The sequence below is a fragment of the Bison bison genome, unplaced genomic scaffold (assembly GCF_000754665.1).
Source record: "Bison bison bison isolate TAMUID 2011002044 unplaced genomic scaffold, Bison_UMD1.0 scf7180017864035, whole genome shotgun sequence".
Classification (NCBI taxonomy): domain Eukaryota; kingdom Metazoa; phylum Chordata; class Mammalia; order Artiodactyla; family Bovidae; genus Bison; species Bison bison.
This window is the reverse complement of record NW_011494607.1, coordinates 7625096-7642085: the sequence shown is the minus strand read 5'-3', so window position 1 is coordinate 7642085 and position 16990 is coordinate 7625096.

Below are 16990 nucleotides of genomic sequence, written 5' to 3'. Positions count from 1 at the left end.
GGCTGTATATTGTCTCCCTGCTTATTTACTTATATGCAGAATACATCATGAGAAATGCTGGGCTGGAGGAAGCGCAAGCTGGAATCAAGATTGCTTGGAGAAATATGATTAACCTCAGATATGCAGATGACACCACCCTTATGGCAGAAAGTGAAGAACTAAAGAGCCTCTTGATGAAAGTGAAAGAGAGTGAAAAAGTTGACTTAACATTCAACATTCAGAAAACAAAGATCATGGCATCCTGTCCCATCACTTCATGGCAAATGGGAAACAATGGAAAGAGTGTCAGACTTTATTTTTGGGGGTTCCAAAATCACAGTCGATGGTGACTACAGCCATGAAATTGAAAGACGCTTGCTCCTTGGAACAAAAGCTATGAAAAATCTAGACAGCATATTAAAAAGCAGAGACATTACTTTGCCAACAAAGGTCCGTCTAGTCAAAGCTATTGTTTTTCCAGTAGTCAAGTATGGATGTGAGAGTTGGATTATAAAGAAAGCTGAGTGCTGAAGAATTGATGCTTTTGAACTGTGGTGTTGGAGAAGACTCTTGAGAGTCCCTTGGACTGCAAGGTCAAACCAGGAAATCAGTCCTCAATATTCATTGGAAGGACTGATGCTGAAGCTGAAATTCCAATACTTTGGCCACCGGATGCGAAGTAAGGACTAATTAGAAAAGACCGTGATGCTGGAAAAGATTGAAGGCAGGAGGAGAAGGGGATGACAGACGGTGAGATGGTTGGATGGCATCACCGACTCAATGGACATGAGTTTGAACAAGCTCTGGGAATTGGTGGTGGACAGGGAAGCGTAGAGTGCTGCAGTCCATGGGGTCACAAAGAGTTGAACATGACTGAGCAACTGAACTGAACTAAATAAGAAAGTGAACAACTTGATTTAAAAAATCAGCAAAAGATTGAACAGATACCTCACAAAGAAGATATACAGACGGCAAATAAGGATATGAAATGATGCTCAACATTACATGTCATCAGGAAACTACAATCTTAAACAATGAGATGCCACTATGTACCTCTGAGAACGGCCAAAAGCCGTTAACACTGAGAATACCAAATGCTGACCAGGGTGTGGAGCAACAGGAACTCTTTATTCAGTGCTGGTGGGAAAGCACGTGTTAGAACTGGTAGGAAAGCAAAATGGTTTGGCAGTTCCTTACAAAATTACATGTACACTTACCTTCAGATCAGATCAGTCCCTCAGTCGCGTCCGACTCTTTGAGACCCCATGAATCGCAGCACACCAGGCCTCCCTGTCCATCACCAACTCCCGGAGTTCACTCAGACTCACGTCCATCGAGTCAGTGATGCCATCCAGCCATCTCATCCTCTGTCGTCCCCTTCTCCTCCTGCCCCCAATCTCTCCCAGCATCAGAGTCTTTTCCAATGAGTCAACTCTTCACATGAGGTGGCCAAAGTACTGGAGTTTCAGCTTTAGCATCATTCCTTCCAAAGAAATCCCAGGGCTGATCTCCTTCAGAATGGACTGGTTGGATCTCCTTGCAGTCCAAGGGACTCTCAAGAGTCTTCTCCAACACCACAGTTCAAAAGCATCAATTCTTCGGCGCTCAGCCTTCTTCACAGTCCAACTCTCATATCCATACCTGACCACAGGAAAAACCATAGCCTTGACTAGACGGACCTTTGTTGGCAAAGTAATGTCTCTGCTTTTGAATATGCCATCTAGGTTGGTCATAACTTTCCTTCCAAGGAGTAAGTGTCTTTTAATTTCATGGCTGCAGTCACTATCTGCAGTGATTTTGGAGCCCAGAAAAATAAAGTCTGACACTGTTTCCACTGTTTCCCCATCTATTTCCCATGAAGTGATGGGACCGGATGCCATGATCTTCGTTTTCTGAATGTTGAGCTTTAAGCCAACTTTTTCACTCTCCACTTTCACTTTCATCAAGAGGCTTTTGAGTTCCTCTTCACTTTCTGGCATAAGGGTGGTGTCATCTGCGTATCTGAGGTTATTGATATTTCTCCCGGCAATCTTGATTCCAGTTTGTGTTTCTTCCAGTCCAGCGTTTCTCATGATGTACTCTGCATAGAGGTTACGCTTACCTTACGATCCAGCAGTTAAGCTCCTTGATATTTACCCAAATGAGTCAAAAACTTACATCTACACATAAACTTGCACATGGGTATTTATAATAGTTTTATTTATAATTGTCAAAACCTGGAAATAACCAAGATGTCCTTCAGTAGGTGGGTAAATAAGCTGTGTTACATTCTGACAATGGAATATTATTCAACTGTGAGAAGAAATGAGCTGTCAAGCCATGAAAACACGTGGAGCAAACTTAAATGCATACTACTAAGTGAAAGATGTCAATCTAAAAAAGCTACATACCGTGTGACTCTGATTATACAATATTCTGGAAAAGGCAAAACTATAGAGACTCGAAGAATCAGTGATTGCTAGAGGTCAGGGGAGGCAGGACTGAATAGGCACAGCACAGAGGACTTTTTAGGGCAGTGAAACCATTCTGTCTGATACAATAATGGCAAATAAATGTCATTATACATTTGTCCAAACCCATTGAATGGACAACACTAAGAGTGAACCCTAATGTAAACTATGTACTTTGGGTGATAATGATGTAGATTCATTGATTGGAAAAAGCATATCACTGTGGCACAGAATGTGGGGGAGGCTGTGTACAGGGAAGGTACAGAGTATATAGAAAATCTCTTTACCTTCTCAATTTTGTTGTAAGCCTGCAATTGCTGTAAAAAAGTAAAATTTATTAAAAAATAAACAAACTGTTGTCTTCAAAATCAAGATTATTTTTCTACCACAGTATTTCTGGCCTTTTTTGATCTGACCTTCATCTCTCTCTCTCCTGTTTTATCTCCCACTCCATCCCTCTATAATAGCCTCTATCCGTACATACATCCACCCATCCATCCATCCATCCATTTATGAAATATATATTTAGACTCTTTGTGTGACAAATATTGTGAGAGGCAAAATGGTGAAAAGGTAGACACTGTTTTATTATTTATAACAGTAAATTGTAACCATTGATTTTTTAAAAAATTTGAGACTGAGTTCTTTTAAAACAGAGATTTTATTTTGTTTACCAGTATGATAGGTACTCAAAGAAAGTTTGTGGTTAGATATATGAATAAATAAATACAAAAACAAAGTTTTCCCTCATGACATTTTGAAATTTTGACTTCAGTTAGATATTTATATTTCCCTTTGAAAATTCTCCTCTGAAGACTTCTAAATAAATGGGCATTTATTAAGTGATCATGCATTATTAAATTATTATCCTTACCTTTCAGTACCTCTCGAGAAAACACCCAAGAGTAAAAGGCTATGTTCCATGTTACAGTAACATAAGCTTGCTTTTGTAACCAAGCTTGTCTCCCTTTGGAAATGTACAAAAGTTCATGCCTTTTCTAACTGCTTAGAGTTGACAGTGATTGACGGAAGTCTTGGCAGTGGCAAAAGAATTTCAGAAACAGAGCTTAGTTTCGATTGTGTTTATTATTTAAAAGAAATAAGATTTCTGAGTCATCTTTTCTGGAGATCTTACTTGGTCATATTAATTCAATATACACAGGTAAGAAAAGATACTTCAACAATTTTTAAGAACAATTTTCAAAATATTTGTTAAGGTTTTAATTACAGAAAATTTCAAATATATGAGTAAAGAGAAAGTAGAATACTGAATCTTCATGGCTAAGCAACTGGCTTAAACAATCATCAACTCAAAGCCAAAGGTGTTTCATCTTTAACACTGCTCGTACCTCCAACCCCTGCTGACTATCAGGACTGTTTTGAAGCAAGCCTACCTGTAAAGATATAATTCTAAAAGATAAGATATCTTTAAAAAAATTATAGGCACAATGCTATGATCACATCTAAGCAAATAAACAGTAATTCCTTACTATCATCAAATATTTGTTAGTGTTCAAATTTATCCTTTTATCCAAAAGTTTTTAAATGGTTTGTTTGAGTCAGTATCAAACAAGGTCAATGCACTGCAATTGGTTGATTTCACAGATCTCATTTATTTTAATAAGTGCCTCTTCTTTTCCTTTTCCCTTGCAATTTATTTTTTGAAAAGAGATTTGGTTTATTTTTCCTACACAGTTTCTTGATTTGCTTCCTCCCTCCCTGTGAGGTAATTTAACATGTTCCCCTATTCTATGTATGTATTTTCTGTAATTTGGTAGCTATATGAAGAGGTTAATTGAATTCACCTTCAATTTTTCTCAGGAATACTTCCTGATTGGCGGTACAACTTCCATCAGGAGGCACATAATGTCTGATTGTCTCTTTTGTGATGTTAGGAGCTCATGGTAATCATTCCCTAGATCTGTTATTTCACTAGGGATTGCAAAATGGTTATATTCAAATTCCATTATTTCTTCGACAATTATTGATTGCAATTTTGTAAAAAGAAACTCACCCTATTCTAACATTTGGTTGCCCTGTGGCAGTTTGTATAGGAAAATCAAAATAAATGCTCGACTCTTTCCCTTTATTTACCAGTTTTCAAAATAATTAATTGATTTCCTAGTCTCTTCCAAAGTTGACCAATGAATTTTTTTTCCCAATGAAGTTTCCCCTCAGTACCCTTTTAAACATAAGAATTTAAATATATTCAATGTGCTTTAATTTGAACATCTAGTATATTTGATATTCCAATGATTCTATGTTTGTATGAGTGGATGGGGGCCTCTTCACATTGGCTCCTGAGCTTTTCTGATACAGTTCCAATAGACTTCAATAACTTCCTGGCTTTCATATGTGATATGCCAGGTTTATCTTGCCCTTGACCTGAAACCAACCATTTCTTTAACAAGCCTTGGTTTGTTTTAATTGAAAATGGTTAGAGAACACAATATGGGTCTGAGAGATGGTCATTGCTATTGGGTTGGCCACTGTTTCTAGGTCATTTTAGTAGCTATGTAGGGGTAGTATACAAAATACATTTATTTTAAGAACATAAACAAAGACGGTAAACACTTTTCATGTATTTTATTCAAGCAATCCTGCTTTTAAAACAGATTTTTTTAACATATACTTTTGGAATGACATTATTAAAGATTTCCGAACTTCAAGGTGGGGAAGAGGGATAAGTTAGGAAGTTGGGATGAACACATACACACTACTATATATAAAATAGATAATCAGCAAGAACCTACTGTATGGCACAGGAAACCTTACTCAACACTCTGTAATAACTTACATAGGAAGAGAATCTAAAATGGAATAGATAAATGTGTGTGTATATATATGTAAATAACTAAATCACTTCATTGTACACCTAAAATGAACACAACTTTGTAAATCAACTATACTCCAATATAAAATAAAAATTCATAAATATATATATATACTTAAAAAAAAATCTTCCAAACTTTAAATTACAGTGGTTGGAGAAAAGGTTTTCTCTTGAGCAATTGTTTTATGACATGAGGTCCCTCCTTTAAATAAACTCTTCAGTTGAAAGGCATATTCAAAATCTTACAGATAAATTTATGAAGAGTAGAACTGCCCCTTGGAGAAGGCAGTGGCACCCCACTCCAGTACTCTTGCCTGGAAAATCCCATGGATGGAGGAGCCTCGTAGGCTGCAGTCCATGGGATCACGAAGAGTCGGACACGACTGAATGACTTAACTTTCACTTTTCACTTTTATGCATTGGAGAAGGAAATGGCAACCCACTCCAGTGTTCTTGCCTGGAGAATCCCAGGGACGGGGGAGCCTGGTGGGCTGCCGTCTATGGGGTTGCAGAGTCGGACATAACTGAAGCAACTTAGCAGCAGCAGCAGCAGCAGAACTGCCCCTAATACAAATTTATTTTAAACTAAAACAAGTATACAACTATATTTGGTAAAAATACAAAATATGAAAAAGTGCATATACCACAAAATGATTTTGAAAAAGTGTAATTCCACTGGAAAAAAAAAACATACTTAATTCAATATCCTTTGTAAGAAATATAAAATTCAGGGAGTATATTAAGTTTTTGCTTTAAAAATATTCACACATGAAAGATATGTATACATAAAATTCTAGTATCAATTTTCATTTTCAAAAATTGGAAAACTTATTTTGAATAACAATATTTCCAGAGAGGGGAAAAAAGGTTTTTTTTCCCTACATTAACCACTGTATCCTTAGCCTAACTAGTTTTGTTTCTCAGAATAATAGGCTGATTAACTTCTAACCTTATCAAATTTCCTGGTTGTATCGGATTTGTATCAAGTAAAATTTGTTTTAGACATCTTTGCTCAGTTTTTGTATATTTCATTGTGTATCGTGGTACATTAAAATTTGGGGGTTCATAATTTTTCAGCATTTTCATCTGTACAATGCATTTTCATCCACTTTTAAATGGATGAGCACAGAGAAGAGCAGAAATAGCTTTACCCCAGAGTCAATTTCCCATACATTCTAATTCAGGAGTGTGGAGGAGAGACAAATTATGAAGTCTCTATTTTTGTCACAGACTCTTGCTCCCCACCATTACCTTCTCATCTCTGAAAGCTTTTCATCCTATCATTAAAAAGACTGCCAGCAATGTATGCCTATATTTTGGCATTTAACTCATAACTATTGAAAACACATACACATTTCCCCTCTGGCTAGATGATGAATAAATCCTTAACTAATCTAAAAGGAGTCCAGTCACCAAGTTTAGTGTCCACCAATTCCATTCCTACTTGGCCTCTGATGCTACCTGCCTCCCGAAAAAGTGGCTTAGAAGTGAGAAAAACCTGCATGAAGAGCAGTTGTCAGATGCCTGGACTGCATGTTAGATGCCATGTCCAACCAGTTATGGACAGTAAATGCCCCACTGAGAATGACATCTTGTTCATGTGTGGTACACAGGTTTTATCACTCCACATAAATAGGATGTGCACAGAGAAAGAAGGGTTCAAATATATTTATATCACAATGGAAACAAAATCTTTTAAGTAAAGACTACAGGAATGGAGGTAGGACATTTTGATAGGAAAAAGCTGACTCTTGTTGGCGTCACACCTGGACAGGGAAAGTGGAAGTGGAGAGATAAGGAAGAGGGGTGAAGAATAGATTGAAGGTCTAATCTTTGAGTTCTAGGTTTTCAGTTCTTTTCAGAAGACATGCCTTTGTTTCATCTTTTCCATTAACTTAACCCATTCATTTCAAATGCACAATTAAATTTTACTACAATGTGAGGAAATTTAGAAATAAACATAGTTGAATGGGGGAAAAATCACAAATATAATCTTGGCTTAATTTTCTTGGCACAAGAAAACAATAAATGCCTTCAAGGAATCCCTGAGGACATTTCACTTTCAGATGATAAGAACTCCCTATATGCAAAGGTTCATTTCTAGGTCAGGGGCTTTTTGTTATTTTTCTGTTTTGCTGTGTTTGTGTTTGTTTTTGGAGAGGAAGAAGGAAAAGAGTCCTTGTTCTCTTTGTGAATCTGATGCCTTCTAAAGGTCTCAGCTTCTCCCCAAGAAAAATGTAGACATATACATTTTTATACGTAATTCCACTGGGCCATGGATCTCTACTTTCATTCCAGTTTTACTTACCAATCCAAAGACAAATTACTGAGCTCCTTTCAGCTTATCAAAGAATAAATCCTTTCCAGACTGAAGCAATTTGACTTCCAAGAAAATCATATAGACGTTTCAGCCTGGGCTTCGTACACCTAGTCAGTGGCCCTGGGCTTCTGCCCCTAATTTTGATACTTCTATCTAACCTAGGCTTCTAAAATACATTCCCTGCTCTTTTTTCCTGTCAACCACAAATTGGCACTTTCCATTGACACTTGCCATCATCCTCTGCAAGGACTGATCATGTACTGCAACAGCTGACGATTTTCAACACCCCCAGAAGGGAGTTCAAGGTGGAGAGCAGAAAAGAAGCACTCTGCTCCAAGGGACAAAATTGAACAGAACAGGTCTTCAGATAGTTAGAAATTTTCAGGAGCCCATTTTATGAGCCCATTTCTTACATCTCCTTCTACCTAGAAAAAAGTAAAATTCTTCATAGTGATGACTATCCCTCAAGAATAGCAGAAACTTTCTGCAAAAAAAAATATGCTACTGATTGTGTAAGGTATAGTTTGAGATGAGGCAATGAAGCAAGGAAGACGACCTCACGGAGACAGGTTACCTTTATTCAGGCAAGGAGGGGCGACAGTGACCAAGCTGAGCGCATGCGGGATCAAGGAGGCTTCATATTTAAAGGGAAGTTTTGGGGAAGTGATACTGGAAGATTTAGTCAGGCTGGGCTGTTCCGGGTAATCTTTAGCTGAGATGGCAGTTTGCAGATGAACAGGGGCGAGGGGTCCTGGGACGGGCGTGGAGGGTCCCAGGCTGATGCAATCTGCCCGGAGTATCGGGGTGGGATTTAAAGCTCAGTTTTGTCATCCCCGAAGTCAGGTGGTTCAGCAAGAGCCCTTGAGGTCATTATCTTCTTTTTCCAGGCCCGAGGCCTTTGAGGTCTTTATTTTTTTTCTAGGTCCAGATTGCATGTACTCCAGATGTACTTCAGATTGCATTGTATTTCAGATTGCATGTAAATCATATATACTGACCTTCCCTCTTGTCTCTTTGGAGCTGTTTCTTAGAGCTATCTGAGGTGCTGTCTCCCAGGCTGCAGTCCTCATTTTGCCCCAAATAAAACTTAAGTTGCAGTTCCCACCTTGTGCATTTTCTAAAGTCAACATTCATTTGTCATCTCCCAGCATTCTTAAATCCTCAGAGATGCTGTCAGGCTTCTTCCTCATGTCTCAAGTCTGCAGGAAGAGTCCCTGGCTCTTAGAGATTCGTTCCCCATCCCCACCCCAGCCTTTACAATGGCTCCCATGGGAAGCCACAGTAATGACACAGTAATGACAATGCCACAGTCTTTCCTTACAAATTTCGAAGCACTCAAGTCTGCTCCATTTACATTTTAACATAAGAATCATTAGTCCCTTGATGGAGAGCTCAGCTCTTCAATTCACGGCATTTTTTTTTTACCAGTATCACAAGTCTAGATGAAGAAGATAAAGTATGACTTAATGGCTCTCTTTGTGCATATATTTCATTAGAGATTACTCTAGTTTCAGACCTACCAAAAAATCACACTATTGTCATAACTCAAATGTAAGCCAGACCAGCATATTTCTTATCTGATCAGTTTACATTTTCCCACAAAAATGAGAGCATGTGAGAACTAAGATTCTGTGTATTAAATACCAACGTCCTCTTGCATTTTTCTTAATTTTATTGAGAAATAACATAAAATGATTAAATTACATTGCAAAAACATGACATGCATAGAGTATTAATTATAAATTGAATTATAAATGTAATAAAAGTCTTGTTTTTCCAGGGGCAAACTACTTTGAACTGTTCTAATTAATTGCTGACCCAAATTTTAGGCTATATGTAGTTTACTACCAGATACATTTTTGTGACTATTTGCTTTCTTTGTGCTTAATTTTTTTTCCTTGTACACATCCTAAAGAAATGTTAAGAATGATATCTACTAAAATATGTGCCGATACATGGTATACTTTTAATCTAGAAATATTTGAAGAACTTCCAATGTCCTTTTCATTTGAATAAACTGTTAAGAAGTTTTCTTGACAAGGTAGTCTTTCATAACTTTACTTACTAAAATTTCTGGGAAACTTAACAGTGTTAGCTGCACTATTTTTCTTCGCAATGAACAGATAAAAATTGAGACAGTAGAGTTGGACTTGCTGACATACCTTGGAGAATAAGACTCATTGACAAGGATAGTATTAACATGAAATTTACCAGTGACACTTTATTTAGAGTCCCTTTAAACATAGCATCCAAATTGTGAGAACAAGATGATCTGCTGCCAAACAGCATATCAAATCAAACCTTTTGCCAGCTTGTAAGTAAGAAGATGGACTGCCTCTCAGGTTTCACACTCTCCTGTACTTCAAACACACAGCTCTCATCAGAGCACTTTGGTGTTAGGCTTACCTGTATCCCTTGGAACTGCTCAGCCAAAAAAAAACAAGGAATTGAATATATTTTACTTGTTTTTGTGTTCCCAGTGCCAGTTAATGAGTGATCAGTAAATGGCTCTGAAATGTAAATATGACATCAGTTCCTGCTATTATCTGAATTTGGTAAACTTCAGTTCAGTTCAGTTCAGTTCAGTTGCTCAGTCGTGTCCAACTCTTTGCGACCCCATGAATTGCAGCACACCAGGCCTCCCTGTCCATCACCAACTCCCGGAGTTCACTCAAACTTAATCATGTGTTAAAACTTAGTCTTGGGACTTCTCTGGTTGTCCAGTGGTTTAGAATCCACCTTCTAATGCAGGGGACATGGGTTCAATCCCTGGTTGAGGATATAAGATCCCATATGCCTCAGGGCAATTAAGCATGCATGCTGCAACTAAGACTCAAAAGTAGTCAAGTAAATAAATAAATAAATATTAAAAAAAACTTTAATCTCAATGTGGTGGTATTTGGTGGTGGAGCCTTTGGTAGGTGGGATTAGTGGACTTCTAAAAGAGATCCCAAGGAGCAAGCTCACCCCTTCTGGCCCATGAGATTATAGCAAAAAGATGGCCATCTTGGAAGTGGGGCTCTTCAGTTCAGTTCAGTTGCTTAGTCGTGTCCGACTCTTTGCGACCCCATGAATCGCAGCACGCCAGGCCTCCCTGTCCATCACCAACTCCCGGAGTTCACTCAAACTCATGTCCATTGAATCAGTGATGCCATCCAGCCATCTCATCCTCTGTCATCCCCTTTTCCTCCTGCCCCCAATCCCTCCCAGCATCAGAGTCTTTTCCAATGAGTTAACTCTTCGCATGAGGTGGCCAAAGTACTGGAGTTTCAGCTTTAGCATCAGTCCTTCCAAAGAACACCCAGGACTGATCTCCTTTAGAATGGACTGGTTGGATCTCCTTGCAGTCCAAGGGACTCTCAAGAGTCTTCTCCAACACCACAGTTCAAAAGCATCAATTCTTCGGTGCTCAGCCTTCTTCACAGTCCAACTCTCACATCCATACATGACCACTGGAAAAAGCATAGCCTTGACTAGACGGACCTTGTTGGCAAAGTAATGTCTCTGCTTTTGAATATGCTATCTAGGTTGGTCATAACTTTCCTTCCAAGGAGTAAGCATCTTTTAATTTCATGGCTGCAATCACCATCTGCAGTGATTTACCAAACTCCAAATCTGCTGGTGCCATGATCTTGGACTTTGCAGCCTCCAGAACTGTGAGAAATAAAAGTGTGTTTTTTGTAAGTCATCCAGTCTCGGGGATTTTGTCATAGTAGCCCACACAGACTAAGACAGTTCTCTATGAGAATTTCCTCATAATTAGACTGTTTCATTATTAATTATACTGTTTTCATTAACTTGTATCATGGTTGCTGAATACCTATTGAGTGCCAGCTTGATAATGCATATAGCTTACACTTTGGCCCAGACTTTTTTCCGAACAGCTTTGCCTTATCAACATTTACTCATCCTTTAGTCTCAACCAAGACCTGGAGTCTCAACCACATCAGGAGACTCCCGGATCCTCCTGGACTAGGTTGTTTCTTTCCAAATTGTTCCCATAGTATCCTGGGCTTTTGTGTCCAAAGCCAAGCCTGAAGAGGGACCAATCCACCAAACTGGTATTGAGATTACTTCAAAGTGGGAACATCTGACTTTCAGAAGATGTGGAAAGAATTCTTACCTGAACTTCCCTTATCTGACTAGAATGGAACTTTATAAGAGTCAGCAGTCTGAAATCTCCCTCCCCCAGTCTTTGTACCCCCTCCTCCAGGAGGGCTCCAATCAAGAAGACACTGACAGTGGGTACCAGGACTTTCCAAAATCTGTGTGAAGAAGCCTCATCAGAACTTTCCATCCTTTGAAACCCTTAAACTCCTCCCCATCCCAGCCTTTATTAAACTGGCATAATATACACTTCTACCCTTAGCTGTTCTAGGAGCTACTATCTCTATTAAGGTGCTCTTTTGTGCATAGTAATTTTTTTCTCCTGTTAATCTTTCTGTTATCAGTTAATTTTCAGCCCTTAACTGTCTGACCTAAGTTGGTAGAAATGGTTTTCTTCTCCACACGTGGCACTGTTGACTACAAATTAGTTTTAATATAAATATAAGCTCACTGAAAGCAGAGATTGATTGAGTCTGTTTTCTACTCACTGAATCTCTTAGAACTTCCCTAAACCCCTGCTTATCTTTGACTATTTTTTAAATTTCATTCACATGTAAACAACAAAGTAACTGGAATTAGCATCTATGTACTATATTTCTTTCCCCCAAAGTTAACTGGATATTTCTTGATTAGACTAGTATTTGTTGTTGTTCAGTTAAGTCCTGTCTGACTCTTTGTGAACCCATGGACTGCAGCACTCCAGGCTTCCCTGTTCTCCACTATCTCCTGGAATTTGCTCAAGTTCATGTCTATTGAGTCAGTGATGCTATCTAACCATCTCATTCTCTGCCATCCTCTTCTCTTTTTGCTTTCAATCTTTCCCAGCATCAGGTCTTTTCCAATGAGTTGGCTCTTTGCATCAAGTGGCCAAAGTATTGGAGCTTCAGCTTTAGCATCAGTCCTTCCAATGAGTATTTAGGGTTGATTTCTTTTAGGATTGACTGGCTTGATCTCCTTGCAGTAATTAAATACAAAACTAGCATATATTCTTTGTTAAATATACCATTTATTCTCCTTCTCCACATCCTCATCCCATTCTCTTCATCTATTCTGTGTTTTTCTACCCTTTTCTGACCACCATTTTCTGACAACTGCATTCTGCCCCCATTGGCAATCTTGTTGGCTGTGGCCTGATGGAATTTGGCCAATGAATGAACCAACAGGAGATCAGAAGGTAGGAGGGAGAGAGAGAAAGAGATCAAAATTAGCTGCACCGCCCCCCACCCCCAACCCCTGCCAACCCAGCTCAGTGCAGCATCTCTGGTAGTAGCTGTGTCGCAATTTTAAAAAACCCCTTCCAGGGTTCAAGCTCATGGAACTTCGCTAACTACATTTTCTCCTTTGGCTTCTTCAGCCAAAATTGAATAATTTCCCCTTATTGTTAATCTATGGGTGATTCACCTTCTTTTTTTGAACTTGAATCCTCTCTGTCAGTCAGTTCAGTTGCTCAGTCATCTCTCTGACTCTTTGCGACCCCATGGACTACAGTATGCCAGGCTTCCCTGTCCGTCACCAACTCTCGGAGCTTGCTCAAACTCATGTCCATCAAGTTGGTGATGCCATCCAACCATCTCATCCTCTGTCGTCCCCTTCTCTGCCCACCATCAATCTTTCCCAGCATCAAAGTCTTTTCCAATGAGTCAGTTCTTTGTATCAGGTGGCCTAAGTATTGGAGCTTCAGCTTCGGCATCAGTCCTTCCAATGAATATTCAGGACTGATTTGCTTTAGGATGGACTGGTTGATCTCCTTGCAGTCCAAGGGGCTCTCAAGAGTCTTCTCCAACACCACAGTTCAAAAACATTAATTCTTCGGCACTCAGCTTTCTGTATAGTCCACTCTCATATCCATACATGACTACTGGAAAAACCATAGCTTTGACTAGATGGACCTTTGTTGGCAAAGTAATTATTAATGTCTCTGCTTTTTAATACGCTGTCTAGGTTGGTCATAACTTTTCAGGGATGGGGCCTGGTGGGCTGCCGTCTATGGGATCGCACAGAGTCGGACACGACTGAAGCGACTTAGCAGCAGCAGCAGGTTGGTCATAACTTTTCTTCCAAGGACTAAGTGTCTCTTAATTTCATGGCTGCAGTCCCCATCGGCAGTGATTTTGGAGCCCAACTATTTGCCATGACGTGATGGGACTGGATGCCATGATCTTTGTTTTCTGAATGCTGAGTTTTAAGCTAACTTTTTCACTCTCCTCTTTCACTTTCACCAAGAGGCTCTTTAGTTCTTCACTCTCTGCCATAAGAGTGGTATCATCTGCTTATCTGAGGTTGTTGATATTTCTCCCTGCAGTCTTGATTCCAGCGTGTGCTTCATTCAGCCCAGCATTTCTCATGATGTACTCAGCATTTAAGTTAAATAAACAGGGTGACAACGTACAGTCTTGATGTACTCCTTGCCTGATTTGGAATCGGTCTATTGTTCCATGTCCAGTTCTAACTGCTGCTTCTTGACCTGCATACAGATTTCTCAGAAGGCAGGTAGGGTGGTCTGGTATTCCCATCTCTTTTAAGAATTTTCTGCAGTTTGTTGTGATCTATATAACCAGTCTTTGTCATAATCAATAAAGCAGAAATAGATGTTTTTCTGCAATACTCTTGCTTTTTCGATTATCCAGCGATGTTGACAATTTGATCTATGGTCCCTCTGCTTTTTCTAAACCCAGTTTGAACTTCTGGAAGCTCACGGTTCATGTACTGTTGAAGCCTGGTGTGGAGAATTTTGAGCATTACTTTGCTAGTGTGTGAGATGAGTGCAATTGTGTGGTGGTTTGAGCATTCTTTGGCATTGCCTTTCTTTGGGATTGAAATGAAAACTGACATTTTCCAGTCCTGTGGCCACTGCTGAGTATTCCAAATTTGCTGGCATAATGAGTGCAACACTTTCACAGCATCATCTTTTAGCATTTGAAATAGCTCAACTGGAATTCCATCACCTCCACTAGCTTTGTTCATAGTGATGCTTTCTAAGGCCCACTTGACTTTGCATTCCAGGATGCCTGGCTCTAGCCCAGTGATCAGACCATCATGGTTATCTGGGTCATGAAGATCTTTTTTGCATAGTTCTTCTGTGTATTCTAGCCACCTCTTCTTAATATCTTCTGCTTCCGTTAGGTCCATACCATTTCTGTCCTTTATCGAGCCCATCTTTGCATGAAATGTTCCCTTGGTATCTCTAATTTTCTTGAAGAGATCTCTAGTCTTTCCCATTCTATTGTTTTCCTCTATTTCTTTTCACTGATCGCTGAGGAAGTCTTTCTTATCTCTCCTTGCTATTCTTTGGAACTCTGCATTCAAATGGGTATGTCTTTCCTTTTCTCCTTTGCCTTTAGCTTCTCTTCTTTTCTCAGCTATTAGGAAAGGCCTCCTCAGACAACCATTTTTTCCTTTTTGCATTTCTTTCTCTAGGAGATGGTCTTGATCACTGCTTCCTGTACAATGTCACAAGTGTCCATCCATATTTCTTCAGGCACTCTGTCTATCAGATCTAACTGCTTGAATCTATTTGTTACTTCCACTGTATAATCCTAAAGGATTTGATTTAGGTCATACCTGAATGGTCTAGTAGTTTCCACTACTTTCTTCAATTTGAGTCTGAATTTGGCAATAAGGAGTTTTCATGATCTAAGTCACAGTCAATTCCCAGTCTTGTTTTTGCTGAATGTATCTCCATCTTTGCAAAGAATATAATCAGTCTGATTTCGGTATTGACCATCTGGTGATGTCCATGTGTAGAGTCTTCTCTTGTGTTATTGGAAGAGGGTGTTTGCTATGACTAGTGTGTTCTCTTGGCAAAACTCTATTAGCCTTTGCCCTGCTTTATTCTGTACTCAAAGGCCAAATTTTCCTGTTACTCCAGGTGTTTCTTGACTTTCTACTTTTGCAAACCAGTCACCTATGATGAAAAGGACATCTTTTCTGAGTGTTGATTCTGGAAGGTCCTATAGGTATTCATAGAACAGTGCAACTTCAGCTTCTTTAGCATTCCTGGTCGGGGCATAGACTTGGATCACTGTGATATTGAATGGTTTGCCCTGGAAATGAACAGAGATCATTCTGTCATTTTTAAGATTGCACCCAAGTACTGCATTTTAGTCTCTTTTGTTGACTATGAGGGCTACTTCATTTCTTCCAAGGGATTCTTGCCCAGAGTAGTAGAAATAATGGTCATCTGAGTTAAATTTGCCCATTCCATTTCATTTTAATTCACCGATTTCTGAAAGGTTGATGTTCACTCTTGCCATCTCCTGCTTCAGTTCAGTTCAGTTCAGTCCAGTCACTCAGCTGTGTCTGACTCTTTGCGACCCCATGAACTGCAGCACGCCAGGCCTCCCTGTCCATCACCAACTCTTGGAGTTCACCCAAACTCATGTCCTTTGAGTCGGTGATGCCATCCTGCCATCTCATCCTCTGTCGTCCCCCTTCTCCTCCTGCCCCCAATCCCTCCCAGCATGAGTCTTTTGCTTTACCACTTCTAATTTATCTTGATTCATGGACCTAACATTCCAGGTTCCTATGTAATATTGCTCTTTACAGCATCGGACTTTACTTCCATCATCAGTCACATCTACAGCTGGGTATGTTTTTGCTTTGGCTCTGTCTCTTCGTTCTTTTTGGAGTTATTTCTCTACTCTTTTCCAGCAGCATATTGGGCACCTACTGATTTGGGGAGTTCATCTTTCAGTGTCATATCTTTTTGCCTTTTCATGATATTCATGGGCTTCTCAAGGCAAGAATACGGAAGTGGTTTGCCATTCCCTTCTTCAGTGGACCACATTTTGTCAGAAGTCTCCACCATGATCTGTCCATCTTGGGTGGCCCTACATGGCATGGCTCATTGTTTTATTGAGTTAGACAAGGCTGTGGTCCACTTTGAAGTGGAATCAGGTTATATATTGTTAATGTGGATGCTATTGCCCAATTTCTGTAGCTATGGCACAAGAATATAGTAAATATTGTACCATACTTCCTATGACCTACATGCTTTATAAAGTTTTGACTTTCTGTCTTTTAAGTTTCTCAATGGAGCAGTGGGAGTATTGAAAGATGTTTTTAAAAACTTTACCTTTTCATTTGGTCATCTGATTTTTATGTCTCTAGCTTTTATATCAGAGAAGGCAATGGCACCCCACTCCAGTACTCTTGCCTGGAAAATCCTATGGACAGAGAGCCTGGTAGGCTGCAGGCCATGGTGTCGCTAATAGTCAGACACGACTGAGCGACTTCACTTTCACTTTTCACTTTCATGCATTGGAGAAGGAAATGGCAACCCACTCCAGTGTTCTTGCCTGG